Source organism: Hibiscus syriacus, unplaced genomic scaffold, assembly GCF_006381635.1.
Source record: "Hibiscus syriacus cultivar Baekdansim isolate YM2019G1 unplaced genomic scaffold, ASM638163v2 tig00111718_pilon, whole genome shotgun sequence".
Classification (NCBI taxonomy): Eukaryota; Viridiplantae; Streptophyta; class Magnoliopsida; order Malvales; family Malvaceae; genus Hibiscus; species Hibiscus syriacus.
The window spans coordinates 465,323-475,928 of record NW_024063161.1 but is presented as its reverse complement, the minus strand read 5'-3'; the positions used below and the strand labels follow the sequence as shown (position 1 = coordinate 475,928).

General features: G+C 36.3%; 1 pseudogene; it reads right to left on the bottom strand.

Moving 5' to 3' along the window:
* Positions 1 to 817: 817 nt before the first annotated feature.
* LOC120168295 lies at positions 818 to 9,150 on the bottom strand (annotated as a pseudogene).
* Between the last annotated feature and the right edge of the window lie 1,456 nt (positions 9,151 to 10,606).

The following is a 10,606-nucleotide window of genomic DNA, read 5'->3' as shown; positions in this document are numbered from 1 at the left end:
TCTTTGTAAAATCTTAAAATTCATTTATACTTAGTTTGTTCTATCGAAACATCAAAATATTTTCAACAATATTGTAATTAATATGAATACCACATGCACAACAAACCAATTAGGAATATATAACTATATATATATATCAATTCTATGTAATATGAAAACCTTATATCATATGCATTTAATGTGTGATACCAATGAAATAAACTATACATTTAACACAAACTATATATCACTATTATATTTACAAAAACTATATACTAATACTAATATTATAATTAAAAACTAAGAACTATATTTATTTCATAAAACTTATATTTACTATATTTAACCAATAAAAACTATATTTAAAATCATATACTATATATTTATTTATAAAACCATAAGACCCGTTTTAGAAAAAATGTTACCACCACCCGAATAAAATGGGTGATGGCAGGTACTTTCTTGAGCCTCCATGTCTATGTTCTTTTCTTTCATTATCTAACATACAAGAACTTCATCATCATCATCATCATGCCAGTTGAAGTTGATGTTAATGGCCGGTCATTATTTATTATTATTATTTAAAAAAAAAACTTAAATGGTAGTTGGTTCGCCTGCGTCCAACCCATTTGCAGTCACTTTCTTCTACAAGCCTTCTGAGGCATCTCATCGTTTGTTAATCTCAATATGGGCATATGTTTATCTTCAACTCAAACCAGTTTCAGGGAGAGACGAAAAGAATTGAATATTTTTTCCTTATATAACAACTGAAAATGCAACGGACTTCAGTTTAGTAACAAAACTAATAACAAGCTTGCACACATGCTGAAATATATGGACCAAGAAATTACAAATTTGGGTAAAAAAAGAAAAAAAAAAATACAATTAGACTGCAGCTTTCATACAAGTTTCTACCACTTACAAACAGTTTCTTCCCTAAAGTGTGTTATTTGATGGAACATGCACCAAAACCTTAGAGACAGCTCAAGTAAGATCCAATATACTTATTTTTATTGCCGCCGGAACCATCTCATGCTCATGTCTTCAACTTATCTGACATGCTTCGGGCAGCATCAACACTTCTTTACAAGATGCTCCAGATTTTGTAATCACGGCGAAAAATTGGAAGATTACAAACCTATACGTTTGATATTCTGAAAAAATCAATTAAACCAACACGGCTCATGCAGATCCCAACAGCCGGTTCCAATACACTGTATCAACTAAGAGAAAGATACCATAAGGCTCAGGCACGTTGATGAATGGGAAACATGGTTTTGCTAATTCAGTTATGTGTAACCAAGCAGATCATCATTCTCATAAAGCCATTAGTCCCTCTAGGACATTTCTGTTAGAGTTGGCTACCCTAGCAGTCATACTTGAGTTCGTTTACTTAGTTCACCAATTTACTTTGTAAATTGTTCTTTACTGTCAAAATTCATTTTTCTCGAGTTGAGATTTGCAAAAATAGCTGACATGTAATTTGTCCTCAATGACGGAGAAATCAAGCTATCAAATGTAATTTGTAACAAGGGCATGAATAGCATATGACTGGAGGTTATACCAACATGAAAATACAGGGTAGAAAAATTTACCTGCTCTGTTTTCTAGGCTTCACCTGTAGGAGCATGCATATAACCAAAGATTACTGTGGCCAATGTAATCGGGTGACCGTTGAATATCAGACTCTATGTTTCAGGGCTTGAGAATGAGGCCTTGCCCTTATTAGTGTTTCATCACTGTGTCTGATCCATTCTGAAAGTCTCCATGGCTTCTGCCATTTCCATTTGAATTGTAGGAGCCATTGGTGATGACTTCTTTTCCACCTCCACAGTTTGCCGTTGCCAGCTTGTCCTATAGCTACCAACTTTTTTATCGGTAACTGCCCAAGTGGTACCATCTGCATGACCAGCAAATCCAATATTCCTCGGTTAAGCATGAAAGCAGATTGCAGAACTATGATTCAAGTTGGACAATGAAGTTACCCTTCGTGTTTGATCCTTGAATGCTGCTGGCTCTCTGCCTGGACCATTCACAACACCAGGGCTATATTTCAGCTGTTTCTGCGCTGGTACGGACATTGGAGATAACGAACCGTTCATGTCATCAGCAACGTGTCTCAACGAATTTGTCGAATTCCCCTGCTCATGGACATTTTCCGTCAAAAAGCAGTGCTAGGAGTATCAATGATGTTGATACATACAACAGTGGTAACAGATCCTGTACAATAACCTTAAAGGAAAATCCTATATTTTAGGAGGAATCCCTGTTTTCGAGATTCCTTGATGCAATACAGGTTGCAGTTCTAGATATTCAGCTGAACATAGGTTTGGCATTTTATGAGGGATAAGCAATGCAAACTCAATTGTAGCCATAGGAAGGACCCCCCATTATTATGAGGACATTTGGAGGAGGAAGTTTGTAATTCAAGAAAACAGTAAGAGATTCACCATGCTGCCGTTATAAAGGGGTTTTCAAGTTCTGTTGTATTATACCAGATGTGGTATTCTTGAGAAAAAAATAACTCATATATTTTCGAATTTGGGAGTTTTATTCAAAGCATCTTATGAGCATCGTTCTTTTGAGCCATTAAAGAACTCCAAAAGAGCAATTCAAGATCCATAGTTGTAATCGTAGACTTCGACCACATGCTAAGAAGTTGGAAGTCATTTAATCAAATCAGCCTCACAGAACCTCTTTTGGGATTCGTATATGCATCTAAGTTCAATATCATCTGTGTGTAAATGTGAAAACAACTTTAGAATAATTTGTGATCAGTTCTATGTTCCTCAATGAGTTTTGTCTGTTAAGCATGCCTTGGATGAAAGCTTGAATTAAGCATTGGATGTAAAACCTGAATAAAGTTCCCATATAACTAACCGTTGCAGCCGTAGCCAATGCAACGGCATCAGCTTGCTCTCTTAATTTTAGCTCATTCTCAACTTCTTTTCTTCGTAACTCGCTCTGCCGCAACAGACCTACGAGTTCTTTAAGTTGTTCTTTCATTTCCTTGATTTCCATGTCTTTTCCCCTCAATTGGCACCTGTTCATAGTATATAAGCATCCATAATTGATTTGTTTTCTTTTCTTTCTCGTCAAACTCCAGGAATAGGCCATTATGTTTGACGTACTTTCATGTATATTTACACATATCACTAGGTGAGAGAAAGCACCTTGTATCTCCAAGAGAATTAAACATATACTGGAGTAGGTTCTTTGCATCTCCCATGGAGCGCAACTGATTCCAACGTCCACGATTAGTGAAGGCACGCTCCCGCTCTTCCGCCTCTGAAAGTTGTGAAGCCATTGCTACAAGTGAATTAGAGATATGCTGAGCATATTCTCAAGTGAAGATATGCTGGACACTCTTGCATTTGGTGACATGGAGGCAGCCCTGTGGAGAAGTAATATATATCAATGCATGTTACGAGAGGTTGCAGCACTTATACACAGGAGAACATACTGCATTTAAGCAATCTCCTCAAATTCATGTTGGATGGTAAAAGGATTAAAATGCTAGTATAAAGCACAACGTTTGGGCGTTAGATACCTGGAAAATCCATTCTTTCCTCTTGGAGGGCTGAGCCACTTCGAAGCAAACTCATCTACTTGTTTCAAGACAGCTAACTCTTCTGCCAGTGCAGCTCTCCTGGAGGTGGAGCGTAATGAGTGACAGTGACATAAAAATAGTCTATATATCCGAACCAGTTTTATATACAAATAAGATTTTGTTACATACACTTGGCTTTGTTTCTCATATTCAAAGCGAACTTCATGCACATTCACCATCACTTCTAACTCATGATCCAGCCAACGTTGTAGTGCTTTCTCATTGGTCTACAGGAAAAAGTTACCTAAAATGGTTTAAAGATGTGGGTATAGAAAATAACCCAAACAAATAAAAGGAGAGACAGAGATCATTACCTGCCCATTTATTCCATTCCCATTGGCAATTGCTGGTAGACAAAAAAAGATAGAAATTTGAACAAATGAAAGGAAGGGCATGAATTAAGTTTACCTAAATAAAACTAGACTGTCTAGCATAAGACATTACTAATATCTCCTAGAATACAGTTGAATTGCTATGCCTCTATGAAGAGCATTATTTTAGATAGATGTGGAATGTTCAGGACATCAACCTTTAAAAAGAAAACCTACCTGAGTTGTCACGGACAGAAGATTTACGTGCTTCCAGCAACTCTTTTAGCCTCTTGGTGGCCATGACAGCCTCCTCGGTTTTTCTTTGGAGAACCTGAAAGTATGCATAGCTTCAAATTATTTCTCTACAAACAAATCAGTCAGTGGTAGGTACTCGTCACACAAGAAATAAAAACATGCTCACCAGTTTCTGGCGTTGATTTAAAGCTTGCAGCTTATGCCTTTCATACTCATTTCTCCTGCCCTCTTTCCGTACCTGGTTGTGCATGCAATTAGAGCCAGCTAAGCATATAATACAAACAATATATGCAAATACCGCCACAAATCCAAAATATAATTCCAGCAGTAAATGATTATCTTAATTCTCAGGTACATCACAGTAATGTGTGCAATAGTTAATAATTAACACGCTATAAATTGTTTAAATTGATAGAAACAAAAGAAGCAATGCACCTGTAACAGTTCCTTTTCTCGAGAGGCTTTCCATTGACGAAATTGTTCTGCCTCTTGTTTTATCCTATTTTGCAACTGAACCTACAACCACATAATAGTCAAGGGAAGAAAAAATAAATAAGGGCAGGGGGGAAGACGAGGAGATTTGGCAGAGTGTATACTATATATTATAATTAACCATAATAAAGATATAAGAAAAACATAAGATTTAACCTTTTGCGCCTTTATGAATTGAATTTCATCTTGCAGTCGTTTTGCTGCTTCGTCACTCTTCTGTTTCTGCTTTAAAAGTTGAACCTGGCTCTCTTGTTTCTTCTTAAGTTCCAGAATCTGGTGCAAATAAATATCCACAATTATAATGAAATCTATTCAATCCAACAATGAATGCCACTTAGCTAAAACTATTTGCACCTGTGCCTCAAGGGATTTCAGTTTCTGAGCATGGATATCTTGAGCTTTTTGTTTTTGTCCATCAGAACCAGCAGAAAGATTTTCAATTTCAGCCAATAAGCGATCCCTTTCTTGCTGCCGTGAAGAAATAGGTTAAGAAATGTTAGCATGCTTATTTTTTTTCTTCAAACAAAGTCTTAGAATTAAAAGATGTTTGAACCTGCACAACTCTTTTCTCGTCCTCTAATTCCTGAATTTTCTTCCCAAAATGAAGCTTAAGAGCAACCGCATCGCCTCCAAAAAGTTTCACCTCGGACTGCTCAAACATAAAATAGAAGAATTAGCTAGTGTTGGAGAAGTTGCCAACCATGCTAATAATAAGAGTTGCAACCAGACATACAATCTAATCATCAAAAATAGAAACCCCCTAAGAATTTGACCGCTGAATAACAACTACCGAACAATATTTCACTATGAAAAAATATACCTCTTTCTCCTCTAAGCGTCTGTTCAATTCATGCAATTCTTTGTCCATAGTATTTTGTAAAAGCGTGTGCTCCCACTCTTTCGCTACTGCTTCATCAATTCCTCTGGAATCACTTGCTAAAGTAGCCAGTATATTCAAGTTAAAAAACACCTTGAGAGAAGAAAAAAATCATAACGAAGAATGATATGCGTCTTTTGCAGGTCAGGTAAGTCTGTACCTAACATGGTTTCACCCATTTGATAGTCGGAAGACTCTATACTGTGCAAGTTCCTTTTCAACCCATCACTTTTGATAGAACAAGGACTACCACCCTGAAATAGGAAGTTTTTAATTCATAAACATTTGAAATGACAACATAAATGATAAATCATTCCGAAAAATGAAAACTTCATGATATAAACTTGCATGTAAATCAGCCAAGAAAGTTCAAGTATAGATGAATTCAACAAGGATTTCTTTAACATACTTGAGCATCGATTTCATGTTGATTCACAATGGTGCATCTGCAGCGGAACTCCTGAAGTTCTTGGCAAAGATCCTCATTAGCAGCTTCAAGCCAAGCAATTCTTTCCCTGAGAACCTGCAAAATCAATCCTATTAAAAGGCCTGTGGGACTAATCCTATACGAGTTATCTCCAAGAAGAAGTTAAGGACCAAATATCTTAATTTACCTATCGTTGAAGTGTTCTAACTTGAGATCCCAAGAAACAATTAAAAATAATTCTAAAGTTTATTTCAGTAGTTAAGAGTACCATGATACCTGTACTTCATCAGAACCCCCGCGTGCGCAAAGTTCCGCTTGCAGATATTCTAACTGTTGACGCATCTTTAGCATCTCATTGGACATAGGATCTCGGTTAACCTATTTAAGTCAAAACAAGAGAGAAAGTTCTGTATGGACACTACCTTGAATATCATCTAATATCTGACAAAATAAAGAGGAAACTTTGAAGTAATGAAAATTATTCTCTTGTACTTACTACAGGCTTGTTTTGGATGTTGCGAGCACGATTTGCATACTTTAAAGTATTAAGCGTTTCCTCTGCATTGATGTCGGCAGGACTAATGCAGGCTGTTCATAAAGAAATAGTTAAGGGCAATAATTGAAGTGCACAAAATTGGTAAGGAACTAGAACATGGATGTGCCTAATTATGAAAAAGAGGGAAACAACTGAGCAGGTTAAATGATTAGAAGAAATGGCAGTGCCTATCATCACAGTTCTGCTGTTGCCACCAAGTGAATCCTGCCCAAAGAAATAATTAAGTTTTCATCACTTAATAAACAATCTGAGAGAAAGTAAAGATAACATATTAAAGACCGAGTAATAGTATATCTGTTCTCTTGTCTAGCTACTTATAATCAAGCCTAAAAGGACAATTTCAAACAAAATAAACCTTCAATTTCACATTCTTACTAGATTTCTGAAAAATAGTACAGGATAAATAATGCCTAGCGCAGTGGGAGGTGCAGACTTCTTAAAATATTCATACCTGCAAAAGCCGAGTAAGTTTACTATCTCGATATGGAACGTGAGCACCTCCTTTTTGCTTTCTTTCATCACCAAGAGCACTGATGACATTACCAAGTGCAAGTAGACCCTTGTTGATATGAACTCCTGTTTAGATGACAAAGATGTCCATTATTAGGTTTGGAGAAGAATACTTTCATGACAAAAAGAAAGGACAAGCAGTACAACTAACCTTCTTTAAAACGTAAACCATCAGAACCTGTTCTTTTTGCTCTCTCCGATCCGGCAAGATCTACCAAATGTAACTTGGCACAAAGGTATTCTTCACTTGTTATGTCATTAGGACTTCCATCTCCAGAAATAGGATTGAGTTTAGACATTTGCTCTAAGGTGATGGTGAAGTTTGCATGTGAGCGACTATACAACCACATGAAATATATTATCAAAATTCAGCAAGGTGTATAAAACCATAAAAACTAAAATAAGTCGAGAGAGCATAGCTCGGTATGCATCACGGGATATATCAAAAGCAACAAGCTCCAAGTTTTGCTATTCCCCATTCTGGGCTCATCCATAACCAAAGATTGCCTAGTTTTCCTCATAAACTAAGCTAAAAACATTACGAGAGAACAAAGAACCACCAGATAGCATCTCCTCCACAGTATCTAAGAAATTAAAGTGCATAAATACCCAATAATGGAACGTAAATTAACCTTGATTGGTTGTTCATGTTTGTACTCCCTGTTGCTCGACTCAATGATCCCTGTTCTAGGCAAGCAGCCATTTCTTTTAATGTACGAACACTAACTTCGGTAGATCCTGCCAGCGTAATAACACCATTTGATGATTCACGGATCTGTATTGGCGGTTTTCCTGGGACATGTGCTTTCCCTGCATTCGGACTTTCTGTATCTGATTTGTTCAAAGAAGCTGGATCCAGCAAATCTCGTACTTCTTCTTTCAGAATCTATTACACCAACAGTAGATAAAAATTACATATTTCAGAACTATAAACTATAAAGAGACACCCGCTATATTGCAAAACAATGTGAACCCCCATTACACTGCTAATAGCATAACTGGAAACTAAAACAACAAAAGGAAATGATGGGTTATTTAACAAACCTCAATGAAGGAAACGTGGAGCTGAAAATCTGTTTGATGTTTTAGACTTTCAATCTTGGAGAACAAAGTGTTCATTACTTGAGGAATGATTCCTGTTTGACAACCATCTTTGAAGCCTGTGCCCATAGTATACGTTTTACCTGATCCAGTCTGCAAATTTATCGAATCTTCAATCACAATAGAAAGGAACTGCAATATTTAGCAGCTGCCTTGTTGGAGATTCAGCTGTACCTGACCATAAGCAAGAACGGTAGCGTTATATCCTTGGAGTAAGCCATCAACGAGAGGAACAATGCATTCCTCAAACATGGAAGATGATGGAGAACCAGTGCTCCCGTAGACATGATCAAATGTAAAGGAATGTGCCCCAATTTGTACCTGCATCATAGTCAAACCGATATGAAACTTCTTTTTTTCAAAAAAAAAAAAATGGTTTCTCCCTCCTCATTATTTCACCTAAACAGAAGTTTCGGAGCAATTAAAATCCAGCATCAACCAATTCAACTTAAGAATTCACGTAAATAACCATATTTTAAAGGTTCATAGCTTCCTACTATAATAGGATCATAAAGTCTTAGCCCCAAAAATGGAAATCATAAAAAAGAACCACCATAGAAACCAACTGAATTCAGCTTAATTTCACATATTTTAACTTCCACAGCAAAATAAACCAACTCACAAGCATCCCAATTATAGAAATTGTAGTAATGACAAAATTTCTGATCCAAAATCAGACAGTGAGTCCTCACTGATCGACCATTGAAGCACCGAAAGATCGAGATCTCCGTATACTTAAAATTAACACACAACTAGATACTCAGAAACCAACACACTCCCAATAAATCGCCCATAGAAGAAGAAGTTAACAGTGAAGAGCAGCATTCTCTACCTGTGGCTTTCCTGGGGTGACAGTAACACAATCTTTACAGCCTTGAAGCTTTTCATCACCAATTAGCGGTCTTACATGAACCGCAACCTTAACACAACAATCCTCAGAAGCTGCAGCAACTTCCATAGGAAGCAGCTATTAATGAAGAATTCCACAATTTCTGAACACAGAGAGAAGAAAAAAACCCAGAGACGAAGAGAAAGTGCTTATTTTTTTTCTTTTGAAAGTTAATTTTATTTTATGCATTTGAGTTAAAAGATCAAATCTTTATTTTCTTTCTAAAAAAACGTTCTCATTGAAAACACAGGTATATCAGGACAAAGAAGGTGATGCGACAGCTAACGAAGAAAAAAACACAGAGAAAGCTGAGTGAGTTATCCAGACAAAGGGTTGCCGTTGTTCTTGTTGGGAAGTGTAAGAAAAAGAAGAAAGAATAGAGAGAGAGAGTCCCAGAGAAGGGTAGTTGAGGAATTAGATGCTATAGGGTGGCATTAGCACAGAAGAATACACAGCAATAAGTTAACTGTAGTGATAACCACCACCACTATCATTTTCCTTGGCCTTCACTACAAAAACTCTGTATACATATATATATATAAGTTAACTTTCATAACACTCTTTCCCCTTTTACCCTTTGAATTGCTCTCCGCCTGTTTCTCACCTTCCTTGTACATGGAGTTTTTCTTTTTGATCCTTCCCCCTAGTTTTTGTTCTCATTTTTACAATTCTACCCTTTTCACCACCAATCTTTTCTGGGTTTTTCTGTTTTAAAAAGAGGAGTGTTCCTAAAACCACAGATTATGATGCTGAAGGTCTCATGATTGTGCCCATAATACGGTAGAAAAATAGGATGACCAACACATAAGCCACGTGACTGAGAATCATCTACGGTTTTGTGGGGGAAAAACACTCTGATCATACATATTTCTACGCTAGCAATACATGTACTTTTTTTTGTTAATCATTTGCATGTGATTATATAAATGGTGCTACTTTTGAATTTAAAGATCATGTTCTATAATCACTAAAGCAATAACGTGGCGTTTAAATGCAAAGACAGATGAAATCAAACTAGTAATATGTATATACACATTAATTCATCACCATCCACCTCCATTATATCTGAACAGTTGAAGTTATGTTAAGAAATAAACTTGACCATGTACAATAAACAAAAAGCAACTCTCCACTTTCTCTTTCAAGGACAAAACAATTGAAAGAAAGTTTGTATAAATGTTCTTTCTTTCTTTGAGAGCTAACCCGTGAAGTGGTGAAGAAGAAAGGAGAAGACAAGACCCCACAAAATAGACAGCCAGCTGGTCCCACACTCACATGCCCCTTCCATTGCTCTAGCCATTTTAAGTGGACCCCACTTATACTTAGTCAGGCTTATGTTTGGTCCCACCCTTTTCACTGATCCTTTTGTTTGCACTAATACCTCTTGAAGGAGTTATGTTTCCTATCATTTTAATTTGAGTTGAACATTAAAAAAATTAATTCTCAATTATAGGTAGAGGTTTAGGTTTGGATATTTTATATAAATTCTATACATATTTTAAATTAATTAATTTTTTTATTTTACTTAAGCTAATTACGCTATTTAATTGATCATGAAATTGAATTTATGCTAAATTTATACATGCTTTAGAACATGTA